Raw genomic sequence first — 15,636 nt, 5'->3', positions numbered from 1 at the left:
TTTCTGACATCATGCAGTGTGGTGGTATGCTATGATAGCTTTTTATTTTGCGGGGGAGGGAGGAGGGAAATGTTAGCCATCCTGCTGCAGGCTTTTGCACAACAGGTGTGTCTGCTTCAGTTTTCTTTTGGTCCAGCTATAAAGAGAGCATTCTCCCACTGTCCAATTCAAAGGCCTGCCTTTAGGCATGACTAATTTATGTATTGTTCCAGTAATCCATTGAGCCCTTTTGATAAAGAGTTATTTTTCTATGCCGCATTAAAAACATTTCAAAATACAGACATTTTTGGTTTACCTCTCCAAAGATTTCACTTCCATGTCAATCACCTGGGAATCATTTCAGTACTTGGTACCCAATTCCTTTCTGCCCTTGTTCCAGAGCAGCACTCTCCAAGCCAGTCAACCAGTGACAGTGGCCAGTTTGATGACCGAAACGCAGGCCAACAACTCAGTCCTTTCCAGCCTCCATCACAAGCTTCCCAGCTTAGGAAGACCCACTGGCTTTTGGACAGGTCCTCCTTATTGGCAGGAAGGATCTACAGAGCTTTCCTGTTCCTGTAGCTTCCCCAAAAAACCTCCCCCAATCCCCTGCTTTCTGGCTCTCCCCCATCAGTTTCCTGAATGATCCACTCTGTTTTCCCACCTGTATGGCCCAGATGCCTTCTCTTAAAACCCAGGGTATGTCTACACTACCCTGCTAGTTCGAACTAGCGGGGGTAATGTAGTCATCCGCCGGTGCAAATGAAGCCCGGGATTTGAATTTCCCGGGCTTCATTTGCATGAAGCCGGCCGGCGCCATTTTTAAATGCCGGCTAGTTCGGACTCCGTGCCGCACAGCTCCACGCGGCACGGACTAGCTAGTTTGGATTAGGCTTCTAATGAGGTGTACAGCTAGTTCGGATTAGAAACCTAATCCGAACTATCTAGCCCGTGCCGCGTGTAGCCGCGCGGCACGGAGTCCGAACTAGCCGGCATTTAAAAATGGCGCCGGCCGGTTTCATGCAAATGAAGCCCGGGAAATTCAAATCCCGGGCTTCATTTGCAACTGCGGATGACTACATTACCCCCCCTAGTTCGAACTAGCGGGGTAGTGTAGACATACCCCCAGTTAGGGAGTAGCTGACTAGTTATAGGTGCACAGGCCCTAACTCCCCCTTTGAAAGGGCTAAACACTCTGTCACACCCTCATATGCAGCAGCCCCATCTCTTTAGGCCCATCTTTGTCTGATGGCCATTAATTTAGCTCTTTTTTTCAAGCTCTTGGAAGGTTGGGTCATTTGGCATTTCCCATTTGAGCTTGCCAGGGTTTTTTTTTTTAAATAATGAGGAAATAAGTAACACTTGAGTCTTGTTTACTTCAAACCCTGTTCCTGCAACTGTCTAATGCTTCCACACTGTCCACATATTCCAGTGTTTCTCTGCAATGCCATTTGCTACAGAAACATGTGGAAGCAGAGCAGTAACTTCCTCCCTTTCGCTACCCAAATCCATGCCATCTGTTCCATGTTTGCTGAAGATTTAAACCAAAATATTCAAAACTGGGTGCCTGCAGTTAGGCTCCTAAGTTTATATAAGGTCACTTAAATATACAGTCTGGTTTTTAAAAATTCTGAATACTCAGTGGCTTCTCAGATCCCCAGTCTGTAAACACCCTATTTTATACATTGGCTGCCATTTTCTCCAGATACTGTGTAATAACTCTATGATGAAAAGAGGATGAACTTATTTCCTGGCTCCAGTAGCATAAATTGGGTCAAGATAACCCCAGAATATAGGAGTCTAGTGGTCCTATGCTCTGAGAAGGAGACAAACTCACCTTAGTAGGGAGAATCAATCTTACATGATTGGGAATCAAGTATTTAAATGAGTTTTTTAGGTATTTGCATGTATTTGGCAGGCAATACAGAAGCATTTATGGATTTTCAAGGGTTTAGTAGAAATCCCTTCCAGCTGCCAAATTGGAAGAAAGGAATCTATGCTGGCTGAAGTGATTCATGGCAGGGAAGGGTTAATGCTTGCCTGGGTGCCAAGCATCAAGGGAGCAAGAGAATGTTGGGAAGAGTTTATGGTTTTTAAATAGAAAGCAGGTATAATTGCCTATATTTTTTTCTTCACTCAGCACACAGTCAACCTGTGGAACTCCTTGCCAGAGGAAAGGTTTGAAGACTAGGACTTTAACAGGGTTCAAAAAAGAGCTAGATAGATCCATGGAGGTTAGGTCCATCAATGGCTATTAGCCAGGATGGGTAGGAATGGTGTCCCTAGTCTTTGTTTGCCTGGAAATGAGTGCAAGGGATCACATGAGGATTACCTGTTGTGTTTCCTCTCTCTGGGGCATCTGGTATTGGCCACTGTTGGCAGACAGGATACTGGGCTAGATGGACCTTTGATCTGACCCAGTATGGCCGTCTTATGTTCATAGTGCTAGCAGATCTCACTTTGAATATTTGAATTTTCTGAATGCCATGGAACCTCATCTTACACACAGGGTTAAATCAGTTCATAGCTAGACAGCAGTCTGTTGCTCTGTAACTATCCCATTTGAAATGATGGCATCAGCTGGAAAATCAAGTGCACAAGTGACTCCAAGTCCTGCTATGAATGAACCAATGATTCTATCTGCCTACTTATTGTCTTGTTAATATTTCAAGTAGTTGGGCACATCTTCACTCTCAGGTTAGTAGAGAGACAAAATATTAGATTACAGCAGAACTACAGTAGTAACTATATGTGATAAAGGTAAGTAAGTAATAAGACATAATCTGCAATATATTTCTGGATTTCTAGGTGGTGGTGTCCTAGAAGGACCGACTTTGACCTTTCAAGAAGTGCAGAAACTGCTCTGAGATTTAATGAGAAGACTGGAAGAAGAAATTGAATTTGGTTTCACATAAAAGGGTGGAAAACAACATTACCTATAAAGTTCCCAGGCAATGTAAATGTAAAGCAGTATATGGCACTAGTGACAGTTAAACAGGAAGCTGCCATGCAATTTAAACCCATTTTAAAAATGTGATAAGCTACACTGTTTAGAACAGAGCGTGGCACAAATTGTTTGCTACTCGACACCTGAATATGCCATTAGCATGGGAGAGGGCTGACAGGCTTGCCAGGCCCCAGGACAAGTGGGGGAGGTATGGCTCCAGAATGGACGGGGGCTCGGGTGGAATGGAATGGATGGGGCCACCTGGAGCATGTCACACCACAGTGCCTTACCCACCCCTGCCAGCCCTCAGCACTACAGAGGCTCTTTAAAGGACCTGCTGCCACTCTTCCTGTGGTAGTGGTGGTGGCTGGGAGCCCTTAGTCCTTTTGAGTCACCAGGGGCAATTGCCTTCTTTCTCCCCACACACTCCCCATTGGCAGATTTGAACTTGGGATTTAAGCTCTCTGGGGCAAGGACTGTCTTTTTGTTTTGTGTTCATACAGTAGCTAGCACGTGTGTCCATGTCCAGGGCTCCTAGGGACCATCCTAATACAGGCAGTCCCCGGGTTACGTACAAGATAGGGACTATAGGTTTGTTCTTAAGTTGAATTTGTATGTAAGTCGGAACTGGCTCCAGATTCAGCCGCTGCTGCTGAAACTGACCAGGGGCTGACTACAGGAAGCTGGAGGCAGAATTGCTCTGCCCCCAGCTTCCTGGAATCAGCCACTGATCAGTTTCAACAGCGGCTGAATCTCGAGCCTGGGACAGAACAGCTGGGCTGCCAGGTAGGTCCCTGCAGGACCAACCCGGCAGCACCCCAGCTGCTCTACCCCAGGGTCCACAACAAAAGCCTGGTCTGCGCTCCCCCCCCCCCCCCCCCCAGCAGACCAGGGACACAGGGAGCAAAGCCACAGCTCTGGCAAAGCCAGGGAGGCGCGAGACCCCTCCGCCTCCCCGGCTTTGTTCCCGGTGCCTCTGGTCTGCTGGGGACCATCTCCAGCAGACCAGGGACACCGGGAGCAAAGCTGCAGCGGCGGCGGAGTCCCGCGCCTCCCTGACTTTGCCAGAGCAAAGCCTCAGAGGCGCGGGACCCCTCCGCCTCCCCGGCTTTGCTCCCCGTGCCTCTGGTCTGCTGGGGACTGTCTCCAGCAGACATGGGACACTGGGAGCAAAGCGGCAGCGGCAGCGTCGTGCCGCGCCTCTCCGGCTTTGCCAGAGCAAAGCCTCAGAGGCGCGGGACCCCTCCACCTCCCCGGCTTTGCTCCAGGTGTCCCTGGTCTGCTGGAGATGGTCCCCAGCAGACCAGGGGCACCCGGAGCAGCTTTTCTCGCCCCGGAGGTCGAGGTGGCGGGACTGCTGAGCTTTTGCGCAAAAGGGCCAGCATAGACAGCTCAGATTTGTTTTGTGCAAAAAAGCCCCAATCGCGAAAATGGCGATCGAGGTTTTTTTGCGCAAAAGCGCGTCTAGATTGGCCTGGACGCTTTTCCGCAAAAAGTGCTTTTGCGGAAAAGCGTCCGTGCCAATCTAGATGCTCTTTTCCGCAAATGCTTTTAATGGAAAACTTTTCCGTTAAAAGCATTTGCGGAAAATCATGCCAGTCTAGATGCAGCCAAGAGTTTTTATACTAGGAGATGGGGAAAGAGAAAGGAGCCTCTTCCTCAGCTTGCAAGTGGAGGGAGCAGAATGATCCTGGCAGCTCAGAGTCCATTCTTATGATTTTTTTAGGGTTTTTCACATTGGTTTTTAACATACAAGGAGCGGTTTAACATATTAGAATAGGGTTATCTTATTCCCACAAGTATATGAAAGGCACATTTAAACTCTTTCCACATACTTTGCTGCAATATTTTCCATTTGTGCTTGGTGGAAATCTCATTAAAATCTCATTAAAGTTGTTTGAATTTTTGTGTTAAGTGAAATTATTCAAGATAAATAGACAAGCTGTAAATATATTCATGCCTCTGAAAAAAGTAGCAAAGATACTTTGGTCAAATTTTGTCTTTTTTTTCTTGCATTCTTTGTATCTCTGTGCATATGTCATTGTCATTACTTTTGCTGTAGGGCAAAAATTGCCAGTGACATTTCTGAGGAGGAAGCTGTTCGTTATCTCAGATTGCAGTCACTTTTGAAATGGTACTACTTTTTTAAATAGTTTTTCACCTCACAAGGAAAAAAGTTCAAATGTAGTTGCTTAAAGTTAGGTTCCTCAATCCATATTTAAACAACTATAGAATTATCTAATTGGGGTGGCTAAATCTGGATCAAAGAGCCTAAACTTTAAGCACCCACATTTGAACTTTTTGGCCCTGCAGAATTCTGGGTAAGATGAAAGGGTAAATAGTTTTTATTTGACAGTGAATCATGAAAAGTGAACAAGATAGTTTAATGTAACCATAGTTTTAAAGTAAAATTAGGTGAAAGTGTGCCTGTCATATCATATAATCTTGTATTTGTTGTTCATCCTCAATCTTTTCTACTGACTATGACTGGTGATTTAGTGAAAAAATCCCATTAAAGTTTGAATATTATGCAAATTAATTTACTGTAATATGAGTAAGATATACTTGCTTCCTCATTCACTTTTCACTGCAACACCATTGGCAGAGATTCTCACCCCTTGGCTTCCTTTGTCATATCCAGTTCATTTGCACTGAGAAGTGAATACTGATAAGTAACATTGACTTCCTGTAAAAAAGTTATATAGAGGAAGAAGAGTTACAAAGGGCTTGGGCTGAAATGGCTTTGCACTAAAGAAACAATAATGAGATACCGCATAGCTGAGCAGGGTATGAGGCAAATAATGAATACACTTCTCCAGCATGTTACTTAACTCTTCATGTGATGCACAACTCCAACTCATTTGCCATCCCACCCTTAACTTTCGCACCTTCCACTCCCTAGAGTGCCATAGAATCCATCACAATATGCATGGAGATATAGAATCCCACAGAGTATAGAAACCATGCAGACCCTAGAACTTCCCAAGTAGCTCTATATGCTTGGGTGTTTGACACAACAGAACTATTTGGTTTTGTTGTAAAAATATCGGACCCAAGGTATTAGAGAGACAAACTGGGTGAGATAATACCTTTTATAGGACCAACAGGGTTGTTTCCATTGTGTTTGGTCTTACATGCATATACATGTCCTCTTAGAAACTGGACCAGGGGACATAGGAGATGACACATCTCTAAGGACTGAGAAGGATAAACCATGCAGTTAAGAAGGATAAATTGTAGAATGAGGTGATGATATATTCTGAGTTCATTTCCACTTACCTAGGTAATTTTAGAGTAAGTTTATACAGCATACCCTTAAAATGAACCTGGGTAGGTATGGCCCAGCTTTGGGAGGAGCTGAGCAACATCAGCTCCTACTGACTTAATTGAAGGTGCTGAATGGCAGCTCCTGGGGGCTCTAAGCACTCACACAATCCAGTTCAGGGTGAACCAAAATGAAAGTTCCAAATTCTTCTAATGCACAACTGCTAACGGACGTTCTCTTCTAGAGGTGGATCCTCAGCTGGTTGAAACTGCCACAGCTTCATTAAAGTCACCATATTGAATGGAGTGATGGCAAGTTACACCAGTCAAGAATCTGTTTTATTGTGAGGATGCTATCGTGCACTGTAATGCTCATTCTACCATCAACTGGCAGGAAACGTCACCACATGGCACATTGCTAGTGCTCAGAGATTTCAGTGGCACAAGTGGCTATGATTGAACTGGCTATGAAAACTTGATAGGCCCTTTAGGTATGGGTTCCCCAAGTGATACTACCCCTCAGCTTTTGACATTGTGTGCTACTGACAATTCGTCTGTCATGGGCTCCTGGTTCAGATGTCTCAATGGCCACTGATGGACCTGAATTTCGAACAATGGCTGTGCCATGGAAAAAAATATTCTTATCATAAATTGTTCCATCATGTAATCTCACTGGGTCTTCAGTGGCACAGAGTAGCTCCAGCAAACTCGAGCCCATAAACTAATTGCTACTCAGTTCTCACTGCATCTTCCAACTCCTCACAAGGCAGATGTCCATCAACAGTAAAATGTGCAATGTCTTTCTGTAGCTCCTGGTGCAATACATGCAGGCCATTGAGAATCTCATATGTAACTTAGGTACCCACTCTGATAACAGAGTGATATAGGTAACACTATCACATGCGGCTCCTGAAACAATTAGCTACAGACGGTCACACCAGAAACATTGGCTTTCTGAAGAGCCTTTGATATATTAACAAAAAGACACAGGCATCCAAACAGTGAGATGTCCAAGAACACAAACAGTTGAAAGGCATTTTCTGGGCCATGGCAAAAAATGTGACCATAAAATCTTCATCAACTCTGTGGTCAATGAAGCAGATGACTGCCTAAAGCACAACAATCTGTGCTCTGCCTCCAGAACTATCATGTGCCTGGCTGGAAACCATAAACAGCCTTCAAACATTCTCTCCCTGCTCACCAGTGGATGAGGTCCTGAACAGACAGAAAACACAGTATGAAAATGTAATGAACCATGCATCTGCTGATGAGTGTTCTGAGCTATGTGACTTGGCCAACCCATGGATGGACACTGATCTCCATTACTAGCAAGTACAAAAAGACATCCAAAAGTTGTGGAATAGACATGCTGTGGGTCCTATTGATATTCCACTGTAGCTGTTCAAGGGTACCCAGGAACCAATGAGTGTTGGCCTGCATTATCTGTTCTGAAAAGAGCAGTGTAACGGGGTCAGTACCTGGCCAATGTGTGCCTGCAATCACTCAATTTTGACCAAGGCAGAACCCACCTCTTGTTGGCACCCCCTTTGTGATTGAGTGTTCTCTGGCTCAGCCCTCTGGCTTACTCAGACATGCTGCCTCCCTTCTTCTCCCCCAGGGTATTCAGTCACTAGTTCTTTCCCACCGTGTTGTATGGGGCCTTAACACCAAAGCTTCCTTCTCTAATATACATTCTGTTCTTTAACAGCCAAACAGGTATCCATCTCAGTGCCCTTTCAGCAGCCCTCCCTGGGCTCAGACTTCAGTAAGACTAGCAGGGTCAATCATGGTATAGTCATCCAGTCTGCCTTGGTTCTGGGCTCAGTCCTCTGGGCTTAGCCTTCCCAAATTGACCTGTCCATGGTCCTGCTGCTCTTCCAGCCAGCCAGGCAGCTGGTCTTCAGCAGCTTTCCCTGAGCTCAGTCCGGCTTGCCATGAGTCATCTGCAGTCCTTCTGCTCTTTTAACTCCCCAGGCTTCTGGTATTTCCCTGTTCAAGCTCCATGCAGCAATCAATTACTTACTCTGCTGTTTCTTTTACTGTGGCCCTTCAAGCCCCTGATTTGCTACACTAGCAGTCCTTCAGAGTGACTGTTCCCTGAAGACACTTTAGATTGTCTGAAGGACATACACAACCTCTCCTCTTCTCTGTGGTAGAATGAGACAGAGCAGCAAGGCCTCCAGCAGGGGGCATCATGATCTAGTCCATCCAATCACAGATGGGCATCAAGAAGAGTACAAGCAGAATGGAAAGATGGCATTTTACGGTCCCTATGCAAAAGTAAAAGATCTGTCATCAAGTGTAGCAATCACAGGCTGATCTCCTTGCTATAATTCCCTATAAAGGTCGTCACTCATATTCTTCTTGGTAGGATGCAGCCATTCATTTACGGACATCCTCATTCACCATAATCAGGTTTCACTGCTCTTAACCTTTGGGTTCTGGCCAAACTGCACTGAAAATTTAATTGTGGTATACATTGACATCAAAACAGCTTTTGTTTCAGCTGCACTGAAAGGAGTTGGCATCCCAGGTGTTCTTCTAAATCTGGTATGCAGTCTTCAGACCTTTAATGATACAAGGGTGTGTGTGTGTTGGTTCGTGTACTTTTGCCATATTTTTGCACATTCTCAGGTGTGTGGCAGGGATGCATTTTTGCTCAGGCACTATTCTGTTTGGCTATTGACTGAATATTAGGACTTTCTGCTCCACATGTCAGATTCAAGGTTGGTTCATCAACCAGACTATGTCAATGACACAATCTTTCTTGTGGAAAAACCAGAGTATTTCAGCTACGTCCTTCAAGTTTTCCACCACAGTAACAAGCTAAACATCTCTTGGCAAAAGCCCAAGATCAGAACTCTCAGTTCAGGTTGGATCAAATGTAATGCAGGGCTTTGACACTTTCATCTACATCTGTGCAAGCAGAGTTCAATCAGTCACAGTAAAGCAGCTGTCCTCTGATGAATAGCTTTCACTGCCTCCTGATGGAGTCCATGTCTTGCCCATGGCTGTGAATGTTTCTGCACTGAGAAAAAGTTTAGAGTCTGTCAAACTGTGTTCTGTACACACTGCTATATGGGTCAGAAGTCTGGACTCATTTCAAGGCAGATTTGGAGAAGCTAGAGGCATTCCATATGCACTATCAGTGCCAAATTCTGAACAGAAAGTGTTTCAAAATGACAAAACCTTACAGTATTCTGGCCTTCTTCCAATCACTCACTACAGTCAAAATTAGCTTTGCATGCTTTTCAGGCATGTTGCCAGGATGGAGCAAAAACACCTCAACATGCCATGCCTCAAACTCTCCATCCACATGCAAAGTGGTGCACGTTTTGACCAGACCTGGCGACACCAGTGGGACCACAACAGAAACTCTCATGATTGAGGGAGAACTGGGAACTTCATTGTAGGATGCCAGGTACAATGCTAGCACAATGGCCCTCAGTAGACTATGTGCATTTGATGATGGTGAATAAGCACATCTGGTATAGTGAACTACCTCCTACAGTGAGTCTTCCATAGGGGAAAATGACTTCATGTTAAGAAGTATATTTTATTATTTATTAATGTTATTCTCTGCATACCAGCAATTATGCTAGGCAATGTGTGGGCACAGAATGTCCTTTGATGTTATACTTGCATGTTCAGACATACTCCTTTGGCTTCCTTTGAAGTTTTATTTTTACAGCTCTTCTTCATGGTTATAGTAGCAATTTTCCTCATCATATAGGTCATCTAAACAGCATATCACTGTTAGGACATCTTGACACATAAGAAAAAAAGAAACAGATTGTTTTTGCCTGAATAAAACTTCTCTACCAAAGAAATAGTCAAGGACAAATGTAGATAACAGAATCTAGAATAACACATCAGGTTTTCAGACATTCTTCCCAAAAGAGAACGTTACAAATGTAGCCTCTGTAGCAAGTTTTCTTTTCTAGAGAGGGTTTTTTTATTATTATTTTCTAATATATGCAAGTGTATTTTATTAAACAAATGTAACAATATCAAAGATACATAATTAAAATTCTGTTTTGATGCTCTAAAGGTCATCAGAAATCGAATGCAGGTTTACACAGCTACTAGATAGTTAACAGCCCCACAGTGTCATAACCTGGCTTCTCTATGCAACTCACAAGCCACAGTAACAAGTGTATGCCATGGGACACTGCTCTTTGAGTGATCTGATTGGTGGTTGTCTTAGAGATCCCTGATTGACTCCTTGAGACTATATAAGACCATGGGGCATAGTACAAAGTGCCCAGTCAACAATGTGAATAGCTAGCTTTCACTACTGCCCTACTTCTGTTTCTGAACCCCGAGCACTGATTTTGCCTTTAGCTTGGAATTTTGACTCCTGATCTACCCCTGAAACCCCCCAACACAGAATCTGATACTTGGTATAGACCCTCAGCCTGATCCTGATGCTGTAGCTCTAACACCTGGCTTGATCCTTAGCTTGGTGTTTGACCCTGATATTGGCTCTGGCGCCTGGCTTCAGTTCTGGCCTCCCAAAAATCCTGTTACCAGTCATGCCTTCCATCATTCAGGATCCTGACTGCTGTGAGAAAATTGATGCAAGACTTATTTTACAGAAATGTCCCTCAAATTCCTGATATCAAGGTTTTAGGGAAATGTCCCAATTTACTGAATTAAAGAGATTACTATAGAATCTTTTAGATTTAGAATATTATGAATGAGATTCAAGGAGACTACTCATAGTAGAAAGCTCAGTCTTCAGTAGCTGCATTAAAAATGAACATTAGACCTCAGTTGGAGTATTGTGTCCATTTCTGGGCACCACATTTCAAGAAAGATGTGCAGAAATCAGAGAAAGTCCAGAGAAGATCAACAAAAATTATTAAAAGACTAGAAAACATGACCTATTAGGGAAGACTGAAAGAATTGGGCTTGCTTAGTTTAGAAAAGGGAAGACTGAGGGTACGTCTAGACTACATACCTCTGGCGACAGAGGCATGTAGATTAGACTACCCAGCATAGGAAAATGAAGTGGTGATTTAAATAATCGCCGCTTCATTTAAATTTAAATGGCAGCTACGCTGAGCCGATCAGCTGTTTGTCAGCTCAGCGCGGTAGTCTGGACACTCCGCGGTCGACATCAAAGGCATTTGTCAACCTTCCAGGTATGCCTCCTAGGATGAGGTTTACCTGGGAGGTCGACAAATGCCTTTGATGTTGATCGCGGAGCGTCCAGACTACCGCGCTGAGCCAACAAACAGCTGATCGGCTCAGTGCGGCAGCCATTTAAATGTAAATGAAGCAGCGATTATTTAAATTGCCGCTTCATTTTCCTATGCTGGGTAGTCTAATCTACATGTCCCTGTCGCAATTTGCATTGTTGTATGGATTGTAATCTGTTGCTCTTCTCTGTTGCCAACAAACTGGTACTATTTAATATTCTCTCGGGTCTTTGGGAAAGTTTCAAGACTGGATGCAATTACAAATCTGGCTTAGTCATAAATGTGTGTGTTTAAATTTTAAACAAAAACAGGTCTCCTGAAATAATTCATCCTTAACATATGCTGGTTGGATATTGCTTGATGCACCAGAATCTGAATAGTATAGAATGTCAGTCATTTACATGATCAAAGATTCTTCTTTTTCATGCTTATTTTGTTACCTTGGAAGAAACAGGCATGTCACAACTCGTCTTGTCTTTCCTAGCTTTGCAAGGGAACCTGTTGGCAGTTTCAGAACATGTTCATTTTGAGCTTTAATACTTTAGCTGAGGGGGTAGAGGTACTGAATCCTTAACTAAGACATGAAACAATTTAATTATTGAATTCAAATATGTGTTGTACTGGTGTATGGGATCACAGTCCATTGTAAACAGGAGGGATTTATTAAAGAAAACTAAACAACTATTGAAAAGGAAAAAATGAGGTTGCATTGTCTTCTCATGTGCAGTCAAGACTGTAGAGACCTGATTTGTAGCTGCAAAAATGAGTCACAGATAGCTGCATCCGTATCTATGGATGCAGATACCCATGGGTATAAAGTGGATATCTGTGACTTGGAGGGCTCTACTGATACTGATCTCTATAGTAGATAGAGATATCTAATAGGGGAATAACATATCAAGATGAGCATATCATTGCAGGCATTAACAAAAACCCACACGCCAACAAAAATTTTACATTGTGACAAAATAGCTCACATTTTAAATGTTCACTCTCTTCATTCTTGGGAATATTCTGTTTTCACTAGTTCTCCAGTCATTACAGGCTATATTTATACTAGGGAATGTTAAGAAAAAATCCCAATGGAATAATGGGAGCCCAGTCATAGATCAATTTTCCATGACCAGATTTATTTTTACCACGACAATGGTTAAAACCATGCTTAATCAATAAGATAAAAGTGAGACTAGTTCCTTTAGCCCGGTCTGCATTAGGGCTCCTCCTAGCGCTACTAGCAATTCAGCTCAACTGGTGGTTGTACTATAGCAGGAGGGCTTTTTTTTTTTTTTTAACTCATCTTCTGACTGGAAAGGCAAATTCTAGGGAAACGAGGATGATTTGGGCAACAGTAGCTTATACTGTGTACTCTGATATCTGCCATCACCCTTTGATTCTCCAAGGCTCTGTCTAGACTGGCAAGTTTTTCCGCAAAAGCATTTGCTTTTGCGGAAAAACTTGCCAGCTGTCTACACTGGCCACTTGAATTTCCACAAAAACACTGACTTCCTACTGTCTGAAATCAGTGCTTCTTGTGGAAATACTATGCTGCTCCCATTCAAGCAAAAGTCCTTTTGTGCAAAGCTTTTGCGCATAAGGCCCAGTGTAGACAGCTCAGATTTGTTTTCTGCAAAAAAGCCCCAGTGGCGAAAATGGCGATTGGGGCTTTTTTGCGCAAAAGCGCGTCTAGATTGGCATGGATGCTTTTCCGCAAAAAGTGCTTTTGCGGAAAAGCGTCCATGCCAATCTAGACACTCTGTTCCGAAAATGCTTTTAATGGAAAACTTTTCCGTTAAAAGCATTTCTAGAAAATCATGCCAGTCTAGATGCAGCCCAAGGGTCTAGCGGTCTCATTTCTCTTCAAATAAAGATGTTGGAATACCCATTTCTGACCTTTCATGTTGGCATGCACCAATGACCCAAGATGCCTCAGTGTTCCGCCTGCCATGTGTGCTGACTTCTTGTTATTTGTTGCTTCTCTTGTTGGAATATTGGACATTATATGGTGTTTTAAAGCTTGTCTTACAGTGTCCCACACTTTGGACTAGGACAGGGGTTTCCAACCTTTTTAAGCACAAGATCATTTTTTGAAGTACAATCCAGGATCTATCTCAATCCAAATACCCTACACTACCTCCTTTGTGCCCCGCCTCTCTGAGGCCCCACCCCTGCTCACTGCATCCTCCCTCCCTCCCTTCCCATCCTCCCTCTTTTTCACCAGGCAGGGGCAAAGGGTTAGGACACAAGCTCTGGTCTTGGGTTAAGGGATTTGGAATGTGATAAGGTCTCTGTGCTGAGCCTGGGGCAGTGGTTGAGGTGCAGGAGTGGGTTCAGACTAAAGGCTCAGTGAGGGAGTTTGGGTCAAGGGGGCTCAGGGCTAGAGCAGGGGCTTGGAGTGCAGGAGGGGGTTCATGACTGGGGCAGGGTTTTGGAGCTGGCTGTAGCTGGGTACTGCTTGCCTCAGGTGGCTCCTGGCTAAGGCAGGCTCACCCCAGCCGGGGCTCTGCACCACTCTCCAAAGCAGCCAGCAAACTCCCACCATCCCAAGCCCTGTTGTGCTCTCCCCTCCCCGCTCCATTCTGTGAAGAAAGAATACAAGGTGGGAGAGGGGCCACCACCCTGACATCCGTGCCCCCTCCTCTCCCTTCCCTGCTCTGTACAGGAGGCTCCGGGGGAAGGGTGGGGGACAAGCTCTAAGGCAAAGAACAGGAGATGCACAGTAGCAGGATGAAGGACAATTGGAGTGCTGGCACTTGATAGCCTCTTGGCCAAACCAGTCAGGATCACCTGTCAGGGGCTCCAAGATCTACCAATGGATCCCGAGCTACTGGTTGGTGACCACTGGACTAGGAGGTTGTGAATTAGGGATGTAAAATTCCATCTAATCAGTTAACCAGCTAAATGTCTGGTAACCAGGTAACTGCTTAAACAGGGATGGGTGGGAGGCTGCTCCAGCCATGCTGGAGTGCCCCTCACCCACGATGTGGCTGGCTGTTCCGGCCCATCCACCGTGCCGGTTAACCATAACCTGTGAGCATCACATTATGTTTAACCAGTTAACTACTTAAATGGAGGTGAGCAGGGAGCTTACCCGCCACACACACACACACACACACACACACACACACACACACACACACACACACACACACACACACACACACACATGACATGGTGCAGCGTACCCACCTCCCCAGCCGTATCGTAGATGGGAGCTGCTCCGGCTGGGCTGGACCTGCTATAGTAGGAATATAAACTGGTTACCCATTTACATTCTTACTGTCAACAGCAGTGCACATGAAAGTGCTGTACGGTAATGTCCCTGTGTGGATTCTGTGAGCATGAGCTATAGGGTTTATAGGTTGCATTAAGGTACCCCTCTTCAAACAGATGCTGCAATAATGTAGTTTGTTTGTTTGCTTATTTGTACTCCAGATCTGCTTACCAGCAAGGATACAATTTAGTGTGACCTGTGTTTCGCTTGCCACTCTTTTAAAGCCTTTTGATGTTGGAGCTGTGGTTTCAAGTTCTGTTGCTTCCCTGAAAGTTTCCTATAGTTCTGTAGCCATACAAAGTCTAAAGATGTTGAGAAAGAAGTAAACAGCAAAATATGATTTTTCCCCCACTGTTGCATCATCGCCACTCCCTTGATCCTCCTGTAGTACACCAGAGCATTCTTTCTTTTGAAGGTATCCTAGTACTGGATAGGAAGTCTTAATGATAAAATATTAAAAGCACAATTAAGCAGGTTTCTCCACCTGACCATTCCTCGGAAAGAGAGGATCTTGCAATGGTATGAGTTGGTGGCTCAATGGCAGCATGGTTCCTGTGAGAGGGGCCACAGAAGCAGCAACAGTAGCATGATACCAAAGGAAGAGACAAACAGGGCTGAGGGGCAGAGGTTGGGGAATTTCCTTCCCAGAGGATTTCTTGCCTCTTCTGCAGCCCTCCAGCATTCTTGGCCAGTTAGCCAGTTGTCACTCCATGAGTCTTTCTTTGGGGGAAAGTACACTGTGGTCCCCTGTACTCTTTAGTGTCACTACCTACCAACTATCATAGTTAAGAAATGGGACCAAATTCACTGCTGGTATAATTCGGTTCGATCCTGTTGAATTCAAAGCAGCAGTGCATCTGGCTCACTAATTCCCATCTGAAGCTGCAGTCCCCTTGCCCCCATGTGAAGCATTGATGGCGCATTGCTGCAGTTCGCTCTGTCATGTTGTAGGCTGCACCGTGAAAACTCCT

General features: G+C 44.5%; 1 protein-coding gene across 2 annotated transcripts in view; it reads left to right on the top strand.

Moving 5' to 3' along the window:
• The window catches only part of LOC102444027 (cadherin-6), a 137,812-nt gene that overhangs the window by 89,241 nt on the left and 32,935 nt on the right, over positions 1-15,636 (top strand). The window lies entirely within an intron of this gene.

This window comes from Pelodiscus sinensis, chromosome 2 (assembly GCF_052426305.1).
Source record: "Pelodiscus sinensis isolate ZL-2025 chromosome 2, ASM5242630v1, whole genome shotgun sequence".
NCBI classification, from domain to species: Eukaryota; Metazoa; Chordata; order Testudines; family Trionychidae; genus Pelodiscus; species Pelodiscus sinensis.
The sequence above is the reverse complement of the archived record's forward strand: the minus strand, read 5'-3'. Positions and strand labels throughout refer to the sequence as shown.